The sequence below is a fragment of the Garra rufa genome, chromosome 25 (assembly GCF_049309525.1).
Source record: "Garra rufa chromosome 25, GarRuf1.0, whole genome shotgun sequence".
NCBI lineage: Eukaryota > Metazoa > Chordata > Actinopteri > Cypriniformes > Cyprinidae > Garra > Garra rufa.
In genome coordinates, this window is record NC_133385.1 from 1,563,755 (window position 1) to 1,580,827 (window position 17,073).

A 17,073-nucleotide genomic window follows, 5' to 3' on the forward strand; every position below is an offset into this window, starting at 1 on the left:
TGGTAAAATTGTAGAGGTTGTCTTCGGCCAGGTTGCCTCACACGGTAATTAACGGGGCCTACCCTCTCCTCCATGGTATATGGTCCTTGCCATTGTTCGGATACCGCTCCAGCCTGATGACATCCGACAGTGGGAGAGAGGTTGAGTCTGCCGGCCCGAACACTAACCTTTTCCATGATGTGTTTCAGCAGATCACCGGAGGAGGGGATTTTGGAAAAGCCCAAAAGGAGGACGACAGGCTCAAACACTGCTGGCGCCAAGTGTGCGTCCTGGAGGGCCAGGAGGTCCTACCAGCGCCTCACCCTCTCCCTCACTTCGTCGTTCAAAATGGCCTGTTGTACTGCGTCGCGGAGCAACGGGGGGAGGTTAAGCATTTACTGGTGGTTCCTAAAAGCAAGACGGAGATGGTCCTTGAGCTCGCCCATGCTCACCCTATGGCCGGTCACCTGGGCGCCCAGAATACTGTCCAGCGTATCCGCGACAGATTCCATTGGCCGGGACTGGAAGCACAGGTAAAGAGCTTCTGCCAGGCCTGCCCCAAATGTCAACGCACATCGCCTCGAAAGCCTCCCCCCAGTCCGCTGATTCCCTTACCTATCATCGGGGGGCCTTTCGAGCGGATGGGGATGGACATCGTGGGGCCGTTGCCGAGGTCTGGCCAGGGACACAAGCGTATCCTAGTCGTCGTCGACTACGCCACCCGGTACCCCGAGGCAGTCCCCCTTCGCCAAGCTACCGCCAAAGCCATCGCCCGTGAGCTGTTCCTGCTCTCCAGCCGGGTCGGCCTCCCGTCAGAGATTCTGACCGACCAGGGAACCCCTTTTATGTCCCGGCTAATGGCTGACCTTTGCCGGCTGCTGAAGGTAAAACAAGTCAGAACATCAGTTTACCATCCTCAGACCGACAGGCTCGTCGAGAGATTTAACAAGACCTTAAAGCAGATGCTACGGAGGGTGGCGGCTGAAGATAAGAAGGACTGGGACCTGCTCTTACCTTACGTTCTCTTCAGCATCCAGGAAGTCCCCCAAGCCTCCACCGGGTTTACCCCCTTTGAACTTCTGTTTGGTCGCCAACCCCGTGGTCTTCTCGACGTGGCCTGAGAGGCCTGGGAGCAGCAGCCGGCTGTCTACCGCACCATGGTGGAACACGTGCAGGATATTAGAAGTAAGATTGATAGAGTCATGCCGTTAGTCCGGGAACACCTGGTGAAATCCCAACAAGCCCAGCAACGCCATTATAACCGGACGGCCCAACCGCGGGAGTTCCAGCCTGGAGACAGGGTGATGGTCTTGGTCCCGAACGCAGCCTTCAAGTTCCTCGCACAATGGCAAGGACCATATACCGTGGAGGAGAGGGTAGGCCCCGTTAATTACCGTGTGAGGCAACCTGGACGAAGACAACCTCTACAATTTTACCATATCAACCTACTGAAGAAATGGATTGGAGATAGGGACCAAGCCACCGCCCTGGCCGTCTCAGACCCTGCGGTTGTGGACATTAATGCCAACTTATCCGCCACCCAGAAGGCGGAGCTGCGGCACCTGGTTGGTCAGTTCCTGGATGTCTTCTCCGACACCCCCGGCCAGACTAATGTCCTATCCCACGAGATCCGCACTCCTCCCGGCGTAATCATCCGGCAACGCCCCTATCGAGTCCCTGAGGCCCGTCGGCAAGCTATAGAGGAGGAAATTCAGAAGATGCTCAAGCTGGGGGTAATCGAGCCTTCCCGGAGCCCTTGGTCCAGCCCGATAGTCCTGGTCCCAAAGCCGGATGGCACCCTTCAGTTCTGTAATAACTACCGGCGCCTTAATGAAGTCTCAGACTTTGACAGTTACCCCATGCCCTGAGTGGATGAACTCCTGGAGCGCCTGGGAAGGGCCCGGTACATCACGACCCTCGACCTCACAAAAGGGTATTGGCAAGTTCCACTCTCCATCGATGCCAGACCAAAAACCGCGTTCTCTACCCCATCAGGCCACTGGCAATACCGGACCCTTCCCTTCGGCCTGCATGGCGCTCCAGCGACGTTCCAGCGCCTAATGGACATGGTACTCCGCCCCCATCAGACCTACGCAGCTGCTTACCTGGACGATGTGGTAATCCACTCGGAGGCATGGGACAACCACCTCGACCGACTCAGAAGGGTGCTGTCCGAGCTTCGTCGGGCTGGATTGACTGCCAACCCCCGCAAATGCCATCTCGCCCTAAATGAAGCTAAGTACCTGGGTTTTACGATAGGAAGAGGACTTGTCAAGCCCCAAGAGAACAAAATCAAGGCGATCCTGGAGGCCCCAAAGCCGCACAACAAGACCCAGGTACGTGCTTTCCTGGGGTTGGCCGGCTATTACCGTTGCTTCATCCCCAGCTTCTCCTCTATAGCGGCCCCCCTGACAGACCTTACCAGGAAGGGGCAACCAGAACGAGTTTGCTGGACCAAGGAAGCGGAGCGAGCTTTCCAGCGTATCAAACAGGCCTTGACAACGGAGCCGGTCCTGCGTGCTCCAGACTTCAATTGCCCCTTCCTGCTCCAGACGGATGCTTCAGACACGGGACAGGGGGCCGTGCTCTCCCAAGTCCAGGAGGGAGAGGAACATCCGGTCGTCTACATCAGCCGTAAGCTGATCCGGGCCGAGAGAAACTATGCAGCCGTGGAGAAAGAAGCTCTCGCCATCAAGTGGGCCGTCCTGGAGCTAAGGTATTACATTTTGGGCCGTAAGTTCACTCTCTTTACAGACCATGCTCCTCTACAATGGATGGTCCGGGCCAAAGACACAAACGCCCGGGTTACGAGATGGTTCCTGTCGCTCCAGGACTTCCACTTTGATGTGCACCACCGGGCCGGTTCCAGCAACACCAAAGCCAACGGACTCTCTCGGTCCTGGGCAGCTTACTCAGGTCTGTCAGGGGTCACTCCCCTCCCACCCCCTATCTCCCCTTTCTGTTTCCACCTCCAGGACCAGGACGTCGCTTGGGGGGGGGGGGAGTGTGACGGGAGTCCCGAGGATCGATCAGCGTCGCCCTGGCAACACACGAGCAACAGCTGGAACCACTCACCACGAACCAATCGGTCACGGCCATACCGGCTTTATAAGCAGACTGTTTGAAACAGACAGGCGAGTTCTATCTCCGATGAAGCGTGAGACATACCTGATCTTTGTGTCATTCTTCCCACAGACTCGCCGTGACCGCTTGGTTCCCAAATTCCGGGTTTCGCTCACCGGGGTTAAAGCACGTCCTTTGCACCAGCCCCTTCGCTGGTCACCGTCACTGGGAAAGCACCTTTCAGGAAGAAATCACCCTGCACCGAAAGCTGACGACATCACCTCCTCACTCACCCGTATTGTTCACTTTGCTGCAACCTTTCAATAAAACTCACCCTCCAGGGCTCACTCAACTCTTGTTTTGCTGTTGCTGTTCCCCGCCCGGCCACAATACTTATAAATGAAGTATCTATTATGAATTGTGAGTTATAAAAGCAGGTAGCAATTGATGTGCTAGTTATTCAAAGTGGAAATGATCTGGAGAGAAAAGCTGATTAAGTTTTTGCCTATGTGTTCTAGTGCACAGAGATCTGTAGCATCTGCTGGAGGGCAGGAGTGTTAACAAGTGGTGGCCAGGGTGAGAGGGGTCAGATGATGGTTTTACCTGCCCGTTTCTTCACTCTGGAGATGTTCCTCTTGAAGTATCCTGGCCACAGTTTTGAACATGTCCAGCTCCAGGTTGTTTTGACAATTAAATCCTTGCAGAACTAGAAAAAAAATGCTTTAAATACTTAAAGAAATCCCCTCAACATTCCCTCATTCCTCACTGTCATTAACTGATGCTTAATCTAGTTGAGGAATTACTGGCAGCACAAATATGAAGACTGTCAATGTCTAAAACAAAAACTTTCTTCAGTCTGACGCAAAGAAACCACACAAATAAACGTCAAGATAAAAAAAAAAATCTTGAAGAACAGGACAAACTCAGAATAGAATACTTTCAATTTCACTGAGGAAAAAAGCATGTTTGGTGACTAAAACACTCTCATTTTCTGTTTGTTTTAATATATAACTAAATGCATGTGGAAATAAACATTTGTTTTATAAAGACCACCACACACACACACACACACACACACATATTCACCCACACATATTCACACACACACACACACACGCACACGCACACACACACACACACACACACGTTGTGTTTACATGTTTCATGGGGACATTCCATAGGCGTAATGGTTTTCATACTGGTTTTCATGGCCCTACACCTACCCTACACCTAAACCTAGCCCTCACAGGAGATTGTGCACACTTTTACTTCCTCAAAAAAAAACTCATTGTGCATGATTTATAAGCCAAAGAAATGTCCCCATCACGTGATGAATACCAGGTACACACACACACATTATGTGGTGATCACCCATTATTAACAACTTACTAAAAAGTTGAACATGTCAAACAAATGGTACCTGTTGTACCCATTTATGTTTACAGTCTAATGTTGATGATTCACTCTTAAAGGATTTTGACAGATACATAGACTCAATGTTTGCAGATAAACATGCTGACAGAACAGGAAAAACAAGCTAATAAATAATTTTCACTGAAAAAAAAAATTGATAACTTAAACAACAAAAATTAAAAACCCATAAACTGAATTTGGAGGGGTTTGAAGGGTTGCTATAACCAGCTGTGTAATTACCTTTTTAATGTGGACTAAATAGATCTATAAACAGAAGCTTTCAGATTCAGACTCTTTCAAGGAATATTCAGCTCCTTTTAATGTGGAAAAAAAAACACTGTCTGTACAACTAGAAAGTGAAATATTTAGATCTGCACTGAGAATCACTGACATTGAGAATCATCAAACAATCATGCATTACATGAATAGGCCAACAGTGTTTTCTAATATTACTGTGTATGAATTTAGAGAATTATAGCAAATGCCTTCTGGTGATATAAAATGAATTTACGAATATAATTAAATAATATGTATTCATATTAATAACATGCAAATTATTTTCATATTAATAAAATGATATACAACTATTGCAGGTTCATTATGTTAATTATATCCATTCAGGGTTGTGTCTCAGCTCTGTTGAAGTTGCATGATCATCCGTGTGTTTTCCTAGGTAACAACTCCATCTGCTGTTCACCGATAAGTTCAAGATCATAGTGAACTCTGATCATGTGTTTCTGAAAGACCATTTTATTTCTCACACAGGTAATTCAGGTGAGGTGTTTTTACCAGCTAATTGTCCTCTCATAAGCAGATCAATGGATTCAAGCTACAGTCAGTTCAGTGATTTAAATTGGGGATTATTTGTTTCTTTTTGTTTATTATATAATTAAAAAAAAAGCCTTTAAGTCACTTTGGATAAAAGCGTCTGCTAAATGTCTACATGTAAATGTAAAGGTTAATCATTCTCCTGGGAAACAAATGTGAAGTTAACACAATTACAAGGGTCATGAAATATTTTTGGCCCATCAAGTGTTCATTTAACCTTAAAATTTAGACCACAAATTAGATTCCACATTTAACATTTTGACAGGGCCTTTAATATATATTTTTTTGGATATGTCTAAAATAGTAAAATGTGTAAAAGATGACAAACACATTCAATCCTTTGATCTCGCGTCCATCACAAAGTCACATTTGTGCGGCTTGTTATGCATTTATTCTGAGCGGTTATTCTCTTAGTCGAAATGCCTCTTTGGATGTGTACAAAAAAAAAAAAAAAAACATCACACTAAAATACAGACATTTCATACCCCCGACAAATAGGAAAAATAGGACAGTCCAGGCTGTCTTTTTGCTGACTGTTGCTTATTGCCATCCAGCTTGTCACAGGGACGGTCTGAGACGAGCGGATCCATTCGCAGCATTTATTGGAACAGACAAACACACAGGGGCAGGCAGAAATCATAGTCAAAACACAGGCAGAAAGGTCGGGGCTGGCAGCGAGAATCATACACAAGAGGGAGTCCAGGAATCGAAAACACGGGGACTCAAACACGGGAAAGGAACGCTCAGAATGTAGCCAGGGCAATACAAGACTTTGCGAAGAAGCTGAGTGTGAGAGTGGCTTAAATGCAGTCCTAGAAATGAGGTGCAGGTGTGAGTGGTAATCAGTGCAGTGAGAAACAAGGAGCAGGTGAATGCAGTGATCAGTGCAGTGGCTTGTGGGGAATGAAGTCCATGATGCGTAGTGCAAGAGTTTATGATGACAGGACAACTCAATTCGTGACACAGCTGATTTGAGTGAACTTCTAAAAAATGTTTTCAATAAAACTTTTAATTTTTGTTTCACCTGATGTTGGATCCCAGTCTTGTTCCTGACAGTACCTGGATCAGTGAAACAGACAGACTAACATAAGCGTAGACAGAGATGGGCATAAATACATTGAAATGTATTTTAAAAAATAAAAATAAAAAAATACTGAGTGGAAAATGTATTTAAATACAAATACAAAATACTGTGTAAAAAATGTATTTAAAATACAAATACAGTATTTTGTATTTTTAAAATACACAAAATACATGTGAAATTGGCTATCAAGTGCAGGCATCCCTTTAAGGGATAGTACCCCCCAAAATGAAAATGTGTTTATCTGCTTACCCCCAGGGCATCAAATATGTAGGTGACTTTGTTTCCTTACATCCTGCGGCTCGTGACTATACATTAATGTCTTAAGACATGAAACAATCGGTTCTTGCGAGAAACTGAACAGTATTTATAGCCTGGAAAAATCCAGACCCTAATCTATTAAGATTAAGGGTCTGGCATCGAGCAATCAAAAGGGCCTAACTCGATGGGCAGCACCAAGCGTGAATTTGAAACTCTCACTGCACGCAATTGGATAACGGCACGACCAATCACAACAATACACGATGTGACATATCCTGAGCGAGTGGATTTCAATGTTATGACATAAACAATGTGACAAGATGAATAACTATTAATTACGACAGCCGAATCAACCTCAAAACAATTAGGGCCCATCAAACTATTCATTAACTATCAACTAATATGTGGATGGACGCTAGCGTTTCATTCAGCAGCGAGACATATGTGACCCTGGACCCAGTGGCGGCTACTGGTCTGTCAAATAGGGGAAGCTCATTTTCGGTCTACATCATAAAATTGTCTATTTATTTAAAAGTAAATTCTGCCCTATGTTCCTTTTCAAGAAAATGGTCTGTGACCCTGTCGTACCAACTAGACGTCTTTTCCAGTGACTTTTCGTGTGCAGTTTCATATGAATGAATGATCTAAAAAAAATATTAAACTCTGTAAAAGTGAAACAAGGAATGTGGTGTATAATTGTGTGAAATGTATGATGAAAATCAAGGAATTTCGCCAAGCAAATATAAAGAAATAGGTTGCAGCAGTTTTTATTTCGACTGAACTTGAGAAATCCACGATGGGACTGAGCGCAGAGAGCGCGAACGAATAGCTTCAGCGATTCCTTATAGGACAAAATCGCTGTCAGTCAAAAGGAGATGCAATCTTTCGACAGACCCTCCAATCATCACGCAGAAGCTCAGCGTCCAGGCCAGCCCACTCCTCATTCACCCCCAGAGACGCTGAGCGTCCGTGGGCGGGACATAATCGCAGCGTTTATCCAATGACCGTCTAGTTTCAAAGCACTGAAAAAAAACGTTCAAAGCAGCCCCATTGAAGTCAATGGACGCTGGGCTTCAATGGGGAAATGCACTGTGACGCTACGGGAATGTATGAGAAGAAAATCAAGTCAGCCGACCTGCTATATCTAACTGATTCTGAACGAATAAGTCTTTGAGATGAACGTTTTCTAACGCATTTTTAGTCAATAAAATGTTAATACAATAGTACGTAATTTGACCATTAATTTTGTGACATTATAGGGGAAGCTGAGCTTCCCTTGCAGTCTTAAAGAAATCGCCACTGCCTGGACCACAAAACCAGTCTTAAGTCGCTGGGGTATATTTGTAGCAATAGCCAAAAATACATTGTATGGGTCAAAATGATTGATTTTTCTTTTATGTCAAAAATCATTAGGAAATTAAGTAAAGATCATGTTACATTAAGATTTTTTTGTAAAATTCCTACTGTAAACCTATCAAAATGTAATTTTTGATTAGTAATATGCATTGTTAAGAACTTAATTCGGACAACTTTAAAGGTGATTTTCTCAGTATTTTGATTTTTTTGCACCCTTAGATTTCAGATTTTCAAATAGTTGTATCTCGGCCAAATATTGTCCTATCCTCACAAACTATACATCAATAGAAAGCTTATTTATTGAGCTTTCATATAATTTATATATCTCAGTTTTGTAAAATGTAACCTTATGACTGGTTTTGTGGTCCAGGGTCACATATCGTCCTGTTCAAGTTAGGCTACTGTATTACTATTGAATAGTTCAGTTTTTCGTTACAGTAAGTTTACCAAGTGACTCTTACCATTTGTAAATGAGATGGACCTCATCCACCACAATCCCGATCAGGTTGTCCCGGTAGACCTTGTTCGATAACATTTATCGCCACTTCTTTTTTAAAAGCCAGGACTCGGGACTGCCGAATGCTGCCTGGCATTGCCTGCTTCAGATCTGTTCCTCTTCATGGTCGCACCATACGCTTAACTACCAGCGGAGCTAACTGATAGATTAAACTCTTGCCATATCCAGTCGGCAAAACAGCAAAAACGTCCTTCTTGAAATGATTCCGGACGTCGCAGCGCTGTCGTCATTAGCTTAGCTTGCCTCTAATGCAGTAACCTGCATCATTGCTCGATGCCAGAGTGTCTTGTAGAGACAATTCAAATTGTGCTCTCGCAAGACCTCTGGATTCCCAGGTTACATTATTTATATAATTATCCATCCATTCCATCTGTCATGAGCACGAGCTTTTCATCTGGCATGTTAGAGGTAGCATACGCAAACGCCAGAAGGGAAAATCTGTAAAAGTTCCGGATGAGTTTGCGCAAGCAAACATAATCTTTTAGTTTCAATCGGTCTGAATCAGGATATAGCAAGTAATTACCATTTTTGAATAGCCGCTATACACACAATCTCTGTGCACTGTGTGAACAAACAAGTGTCTAATACATGCGACAGATCGCTTCTGGGGTTTGCGTAAAATACACCAGAGCGCGTACACATGTAACTTGCAGAAGCAAAAGCTTGTTCTCAGGACAGTTGGACGTGGCTGGGTATCAAGGGTAAAAATTTATATAAATACTGTTCAGTTTTGTCTCTTAGGACATCACTGTATCGTCACGAGCCGCAGGGTGTAATTTGGATTTGTCTGTGCATGTTTGTTTGTTTTTTACTTTTAAAGGCCTGGTCCCCATCCTTTGCCATTATATGGCTGGCAGACTGCACTGTTTTTTGTTAAAAATCTTCGTTTGTGTTCTGCTGAAGAAGGCAAGGCAGCTAACGCTATTTTTCTCCTACACGTGTCGGTGCTTGTTTATTATTTCATGTTTACTGAAGGCAAATCTGAATGATGCACCAATTTAACTTTAATCAACAAGGAATTGATTATGATGACACCCTTGCCTTAATGCAGAAAACTGAGAAAAGTGGTTGATCCAATGCTGACTCTGCTGCAGGCAGCTCACGTGCATGAGTGTTAAGGTTGGGGGAGGGGTGTGTCTGAAGCATAGGTCTGAACTAAATCAGCACCCTGATAAAGAGGTTGATTGGCACAAAGTATTTTATGTATTTTGAAAATACAAAATACTCGTCTTAAATGTATTTAAATACAAATTACATTAGATTTTTCCCAAAGGCTTTAAAATACAAAATAGAAAATAGTATTTTGTATTTCAAATATGTATTTTAAATACATCTATTTAAAATACTGCCCATCCCTGAGCGTAGATGCCTTCTCTTACAATGTAATATGTACATTGGATGTTATGGGAAGTATTCCTGGTTCCAGCTGACCTAAACATTACAGAGAGCTCAGAGGTGCGTTTTTGTCCATTTCACTTTCTTGTTGTTGTTGTTTTCCTTCTATGTAAAAGGCCCACATTTTTACTTATAATACTTATGGCATGTAGATTTATTGTAATCAGGCTTGAACAGCTCCGAGTTTATTACTTACATTACACATTTATTCCTGCAGTGCAGAACAGATAGATGGTCCAGTACAAAACATATATGGCCTACAGCGCTGTAAGCCTTGGCAGCGAGAGCTGACGACAGGGGTGCCGAGAAGCCTTTACGGTTCGCCAAACTTGCCCGGGTAGACGTCAAAGGCAGCCGTCTCATGAACGAGAGGCGGGACCTCAATGCAGCCATGGAAATACATTCGCAATAAATGCACGATCAATCCACGAAATCTGCCTCAGACAAGTGAGACAGCAATCATGGCCACCCAGAGGTGACCCATACTACTGAATTTGTGCTCTGCATTTAACCCATCCAAGCTGTATCAAGTAGAATTAGGTACTGCTCCTTTAAGGTTGTACACACTCTCTTACTTCCTCATTGATGAGTGGTCAGTCGATAGAAGGAGTGCAAGCTGTGAACATCGCATGTATACATCTTAAAAGATGATTACCAAATGTCTCTTTAACATCTGACAGGAAAATATATAAAATAAGAATTGCAGATGAGCACATCGAATAAATATAAAATAGAATCTAAGTGAGTATTTGGAAAAGTAAAAGGGACAGGACAAGACATGACATGACATGACATGAGGCCAAGTATGGTGACCCATACTCAGAATTTGTGCATTTAATCCATCCAAGCGCGCACACACACACACACACACACACACACACACACACAGCATTTGTACTATTCTAGTAGAATTAACTGTTGTTATTAGCACTGCTTTAGATGAATGTAAGTAATGTAAACAAACACATCTACATAAAGTAACGAAACATGAGTTATATATTTTATTTGCCCATTACTGTTGATAAATTGAGAAGCATTTGTTTTGGATAACAAGTGAGCTAGCACAACATTGAAATGTTAAAATGATCACATAAATCATAGAGGTAACTTGACTCTTTTCAGGATGTTACATGGACAGAGACTTCTTTTCTGTCTGAGCTTGCTGACAAACATTTTATATGCTACCATTGACCAACCCATTCTCATCATTTTGTGTATAAATAGCACGACTTTACACTTTCCAGTTGCGTGCAATGCATACGCCAAAGTCCAATTTTGCATGCATATAATACGCCAATCCTTCCCATTAACTTCGGTGGAGAGAGGATGCGTACCAATACCACGCATCATCTTTTACGGCAATGACGTCACCAGCGAGGCTCAGTTTGCCCAGTTCAGCTGCTTATACGCCTTCGAGCAGGTAAGGGCAGGTAATCTTTTTTATTTGTAATGAGATCACGGTGTTAAGGGTATTGATTTAATTATTTCAGTGTTTCTGTATCCCGTTTCATGGAGTGATGTGTCAAAATAGCAGCGTATGCGTTTAAATTAGTGGAACAGTGGGCTGTTCAATTAGCACAACTGGTAGCCTACCATTGACGTTAGCCTAAACTAACGTGTACTGTATTGCACTTTGAAATTAATAAATGCAACCGTTTTTGAACGTGTTGTGACATGAGTCTTGAGCTGTTAGACATGGTGACAGCAGTAAGTTACAAATCAACAGACTAAATTAGTGTTAGCAAACGTTGTTAGCTAAAGTGCTAACGTTAGCCTACATAAGTGTGTGTTTCATTCATACTGGCAGCAGGAGGGCGCTCTCGCGGACAAAGTCCCAAATCGGAATCGTAGAAGTAACGCATGAAGGACTGGGATATCCATAATATTTGATTTGTTTTGATTGATTTTTTGCCAATTTATTGAGACTCCCTAATATGGACAAAGGAATCCAGCTGTCGCTGTTTGAGACGTGAAGAAAATACATGCACGATTGCTACAATATATGGTTTAAGTGTGTTTTTCAAATCATCTCCAGGTAACATTAATAAAGTATATGAGTTTATAGTATATAGTTTTTATTACAGTTGCTTTTTAAAAAAAAAAAAACTGTAAAATATCTGATATTTGTGATACATAAACTGTAAAATGATGTGATACAACTGGAAAATTCTAGTATATCCTAAATCAAATCATAAAATTATTCCATTAGGAAAATATTATTGTCCAGCAGTGATTTCTTAGCCAATTAATAGTAAGAAATAATAAAATAAATTAATAATACCTGCCAAATAGGCCAGATATATATATATATATATATGGGCTGTCAAATGATTAATCACGATAAATCACATCCAAAATAAAAGTTTGTTTACATACTAAATGTGTGTTTACTGTGTATATTTATGTATAAATAAATACACACACATACATGTATATTAAAGAAAATTTTTTTTGATTTATATAGAAAATATTTATAATTCTATATATAGTCTAAATTAAATAGAAGTATAACTATTCATACATATATATTTTTTTTAATTTATACATGTATGTGTGTGTATTTATATATACATAATAAATATACACAGTAAACACTAGAGGTCCACCGATCTATCGGTTTTGCCGATTAATCGGCACCGATAGTTGATTGGCCGAACTATCGGTTATCGGCAAAAACCCTTGCCGATAGTTTTTCCGGGTTGCGTTCTTTGCTGAAGCCTCATGCTCCGCTGTCTTAGAGTAGAGGTTAAGCCCCAGACCAATGTTTAACTTCAGGATTGTTACCATATATTTGTATTGATTTATAGTCATATTTTTAGCCAGCAAAGTTTTAGATTTAAAGACCTGACATGAGAAAGCAAACTGTGTTCATTCAGCCGACAGAATCCTGCTGAGTCGCAGCGTGCCATAGTTTTACATTACATCATATCTGTCCAAAATCATTGTTAATGTTCATAAAGACTTGACCCTGGGCTGGAAGATTGAGTATTGTGCATTTCAGCAAAATATTTGTATTTCTGCAGCGCTAATAATGTCTGTATGGTTTATATAGAACTATAATTTATGTTTTAGCCTTTTCTTCAGTCCCTTAAAGAAGAGGCTTACATCTTGTTACGCACTTAATTTCACAATGCCATTTTCCTGTTCTTATTTAATTTTAATAACTGATCAAAAAAATATATATATTAAAAATTAAGATAAAAAATTATACAAAACGAAATTCGTTTAAGGAGGGATTTTCCACAAATAAAAACGTACGAAGTGGTCAAAAATTGTGTCTGACCCTCTCCAATTCTCCCGGCGTATTTTCGTCCAATTCATACCACGTCCGACATTTACAACAAACTTCTTTCGTAATTAATATATTAAAGTGAAACAAAACACAAACAAATAATATTTAAAAATATATGTAAAACAGAATAGAAATTGTTTCTGAAATGGCTGCAATTAGATCGCACTTTCTCTAATCTGTCCAGACCAACCTTTGCTATTTTTTGATCTTTCTGGAGGTAAACATTTGCCCGTTTGGTGATTAAATAAACTGTTTTAGATTTCTGCTTGAACTACACGCGACGCGTCTTGTGTGTGTGTGTGTGTGTGTGTGTGTGTGTGTGTGAGAGAGAGAGAGAGAGAGAGAGAGAGAGAGAGAGAGAGAGAGAGAAATACCGAGGCAGCGCTGCACTTTTTTCCGGTTGAGCTTGTGTTTTTCCCGCACATGGCACGTGTGCGCGCCAGAAACGCGGCAGGCTTCATTGCACAGAATTTGCACTGTGAGCTACGTGTGCATTGTTTGACAGTGTGTGAGCTTTCAATCGCAGTGTTTTACTTTAGATAAGCCTTCATTTCTGCTGTTTGTAATGCAGCACTGTTAGATGCACTAAACTCGCGCACTGACAGACTTTCACTTGCTCTTTGTGTTTGTTCGTCTTAAAAAGCTTGTTTGCAGATGAGGTTAAATGCACATGGATTTTCAAATACTTTCGATGTACACACAGTCACAGTCAGTTATGTTTTCAGAGCAGGACAAAACATCTGATACATCGAAATAAATCTGTGCATTCGTTTGAATGCAGCCGGTTAAAGCAGCTACTGTCTGTGATCTCATCAGTAATAATCAAACGAAAAAGAAAAAAACAATAACTATTTTCTGTAAACTTGCCGACACTTAAAGAACGCTTATTTTAAGTAAGTAAATGTTAAAAAAAAAATTAGCCTGCTTATATAATAAAAAAAATAAGTAAATTTTGCACAAAATACATTTTATATAAAAAGTATATGAAAATGGTGCCATGTGATTTGAAAACTGAGAATGTGAGGCATGGTTATATTTAGTTAATATTGAAAATCGTAATTAAATTGAATCTTAATTTTAAGATGGCAAATATAAACAAAAAGCATAGAACCTGCAATTTTACATATTGTTAAAATGTAAAGATGACAATGAGTCCATTTGTAACATCAAGTAAGATTAATGAAAGCTGTAGAATAGAAGTGTTGTTCCTTGTTAGAGTCTGTTAATTTCAACATTTACTGATATTTTGTTAACATTAATGAACTATGAAATAACTTTAATTATCAATATATAACAAATAATATTTTTATTCATTTTCAAAGTATGGTTTAATATTAAAAAAAAAAATAGTAGATCGCTATTTTAAATGCTGTTCAGTATCCGTTTTCAAAAACTATCGGTTAATTAATCGGTATCGGCCAGTGTGGTCCAACCTAGCTATCGTTATCGGTAAAAACCAATATCGGTCGACCTCTAGAAAGAACGATATTCGGAAAGAGCAGTCAGAACTCCTAAAGAAGGATTTTGGTGAACTCACTGAAACACTTCAAAGACTTGAAATTCAGTCGTTCATCAGTGGACCACTCCCAGCAAGGGGAACTAACATGTTTTCACGGTTGCTCGGACTGAATACCTGGCTACAAAGAACCTGCAGTCTAAAAGGAGTCAACTTCATTGATAACTTCAATCTTTTCTGGGGCCATAGACAACTGTTCAAACTGGACGGCCTTCACCCAAACAAACTTGGTGCGAGAGTGCTTAAGGACAATATCTATTTTTCACTCCGGCATCCTTCAGTAGAATGTGTGAGTCTACCCAACATGAATGGCACACACACACACTTGGACAAAGTGACGACAGGACATCTTATCAGCTTCAGAGTCATCATGTGGCCAACACAACCCACAAGGACACTGACAACGCCACGCAGTCACAACAAGCACTGCTTATGGACACTTTCCTTGCTGAGCAGACTGTGACGTACTACAACAGCTACAAGACTCAGCACCGAAAGATGACTTTCTGGTAAACAGCCAGGGAAGCCAGGACAACAACAACATATTTCAGCCACCGGAAACTCCAGAGCCAGAGCTCCATTCACCAGACACATTATCCCTCTCTCCAGCATCTCCACTTCTAAGCTTCTCACAGAAAATGGAGGAACTGGTATATGCTGGAACCAGACTCTCCCACTCTTTTGCTGCAAGCCCCCAGTTATCAACTAAAAAACGGCAGGCACCTCAACCACCAAAGCCTGTGGGTCCAGCTCACCCTCCTCCTCCAGTGAGAGCTCTCCGGCCGCTGCCACAACGCCAGGGCTCAAACCCTCCTGCATCTGCTGTGAGTGAACCAAAAACAACTGATAACAGCCCTCAGTGATATGTGACGGGTCCCCGCTACGGTAACAGCAACAATCAGGAATGTTTACAAAACAAGCGGGAACCCAGTGTGCCTGTAGCTTTCCCTATTTCTGTTTTAATATGTGATAGAAAGTCTAAGGCCCTTTCAAACCGTACAGTTCACACATCTAATCTGAGGCTTATTAGGCATCAAACTAAGATTGCTCTAGAGACAAAAAGTGATGCCATCAAGCTAGCATTTTTAAATGTTCGCTCACTAAAAAATAAATCACTTCTGATCAATGATTTTATAACCACAAACAACCTGGATTTTATGTTTTTAAATGAAACATGGTTAGAAGACAGCTCTTGTGCAACAGTCCTCAATGAAGTAGCCCCTCCTAACTTTACTTTCATGAATGTCTGCAGAACTGTCAAAAGGGGAGGTGGTGTAGCTGCCCTATTTAAAGATGTCTATGAATGCAAACAAGTGTCATTTAGTCAGTACTTGTCTTTTGAATATCTAGGGATTCTGCTGAAAGGTGCTCGCATTCTATTTATCATTATTTACAGGCCCCCTAAATACTCTCCAGCCTTTGTTGAAGAGTTCACAGAACTGCTATCAATGATTTGTTCAGAGTTTGACTGTTTTGCTATTGCAGGGGATTTTAATGTTCACATAGACAATGCAGAAAGCAAAACTACAAAAGAAATTATAACGGTTTTGAACACGTTTGACCTGATTCAGCATGTGCATGGGCCCACACACAATCGTGGACACACTCTTGATTTACTCATCAGTAAGGGTCTAAACATTTCATCCACTGTTATCAAGGATGTAGCACTATCTGATCACTTCTGTATTTGCTTTGATATATTGATCTCTGCTACCACTGAATCTAGATCAGTCTCTGTCAGAAAGAGATGCATTAATGATAACACTAGTGTGCTATTTATGAAGGCTATATCTTCAATGCCAAGCATTTCTGCAGACTCTGTTGATCTTCTCCTGGAGTCCTTTAACTCAAAAGTTAAGCATGTCATTGATGACATTGCACCTATAAAAAACAGAAAGATAATTGGACAGAAATCACTATGGAGAAAATCAACAGCAGTACAGAGTATGAAAAGACAATGCAGGAAAGCTGAGCGGATGTGGCGGAAGACAAAACTTGAAATTCACTATAGCATCTATAAAGACAGCCTTCATGCTTTCAATGTTGAACTAGGTAAAGCTAGACAAACATTCTTCTCAAACCTTATAAACAGCAACTTAAACAACACTCGCACTCTTTTTGCTACCGTTGAGAGACTAACAAACCCCCCTAGTCAGATCCCTAGTGAACTGCTCTCTGACAGCAAGTGCGATGAATTTGCTTCCTTCTTTTCTGAGAAGATCAATAATATCAGAAAGACAATCAGCACACCCTCAAGTTATGCAGAGATCAGACAGATTCGACCGCAATTTCAAAAAGAAGTCATTATGTCTACTTTTGAAGAAATCGATAGCAACATTTTGGAAGAAACAGTAAAGCACCTCAAATCGTCA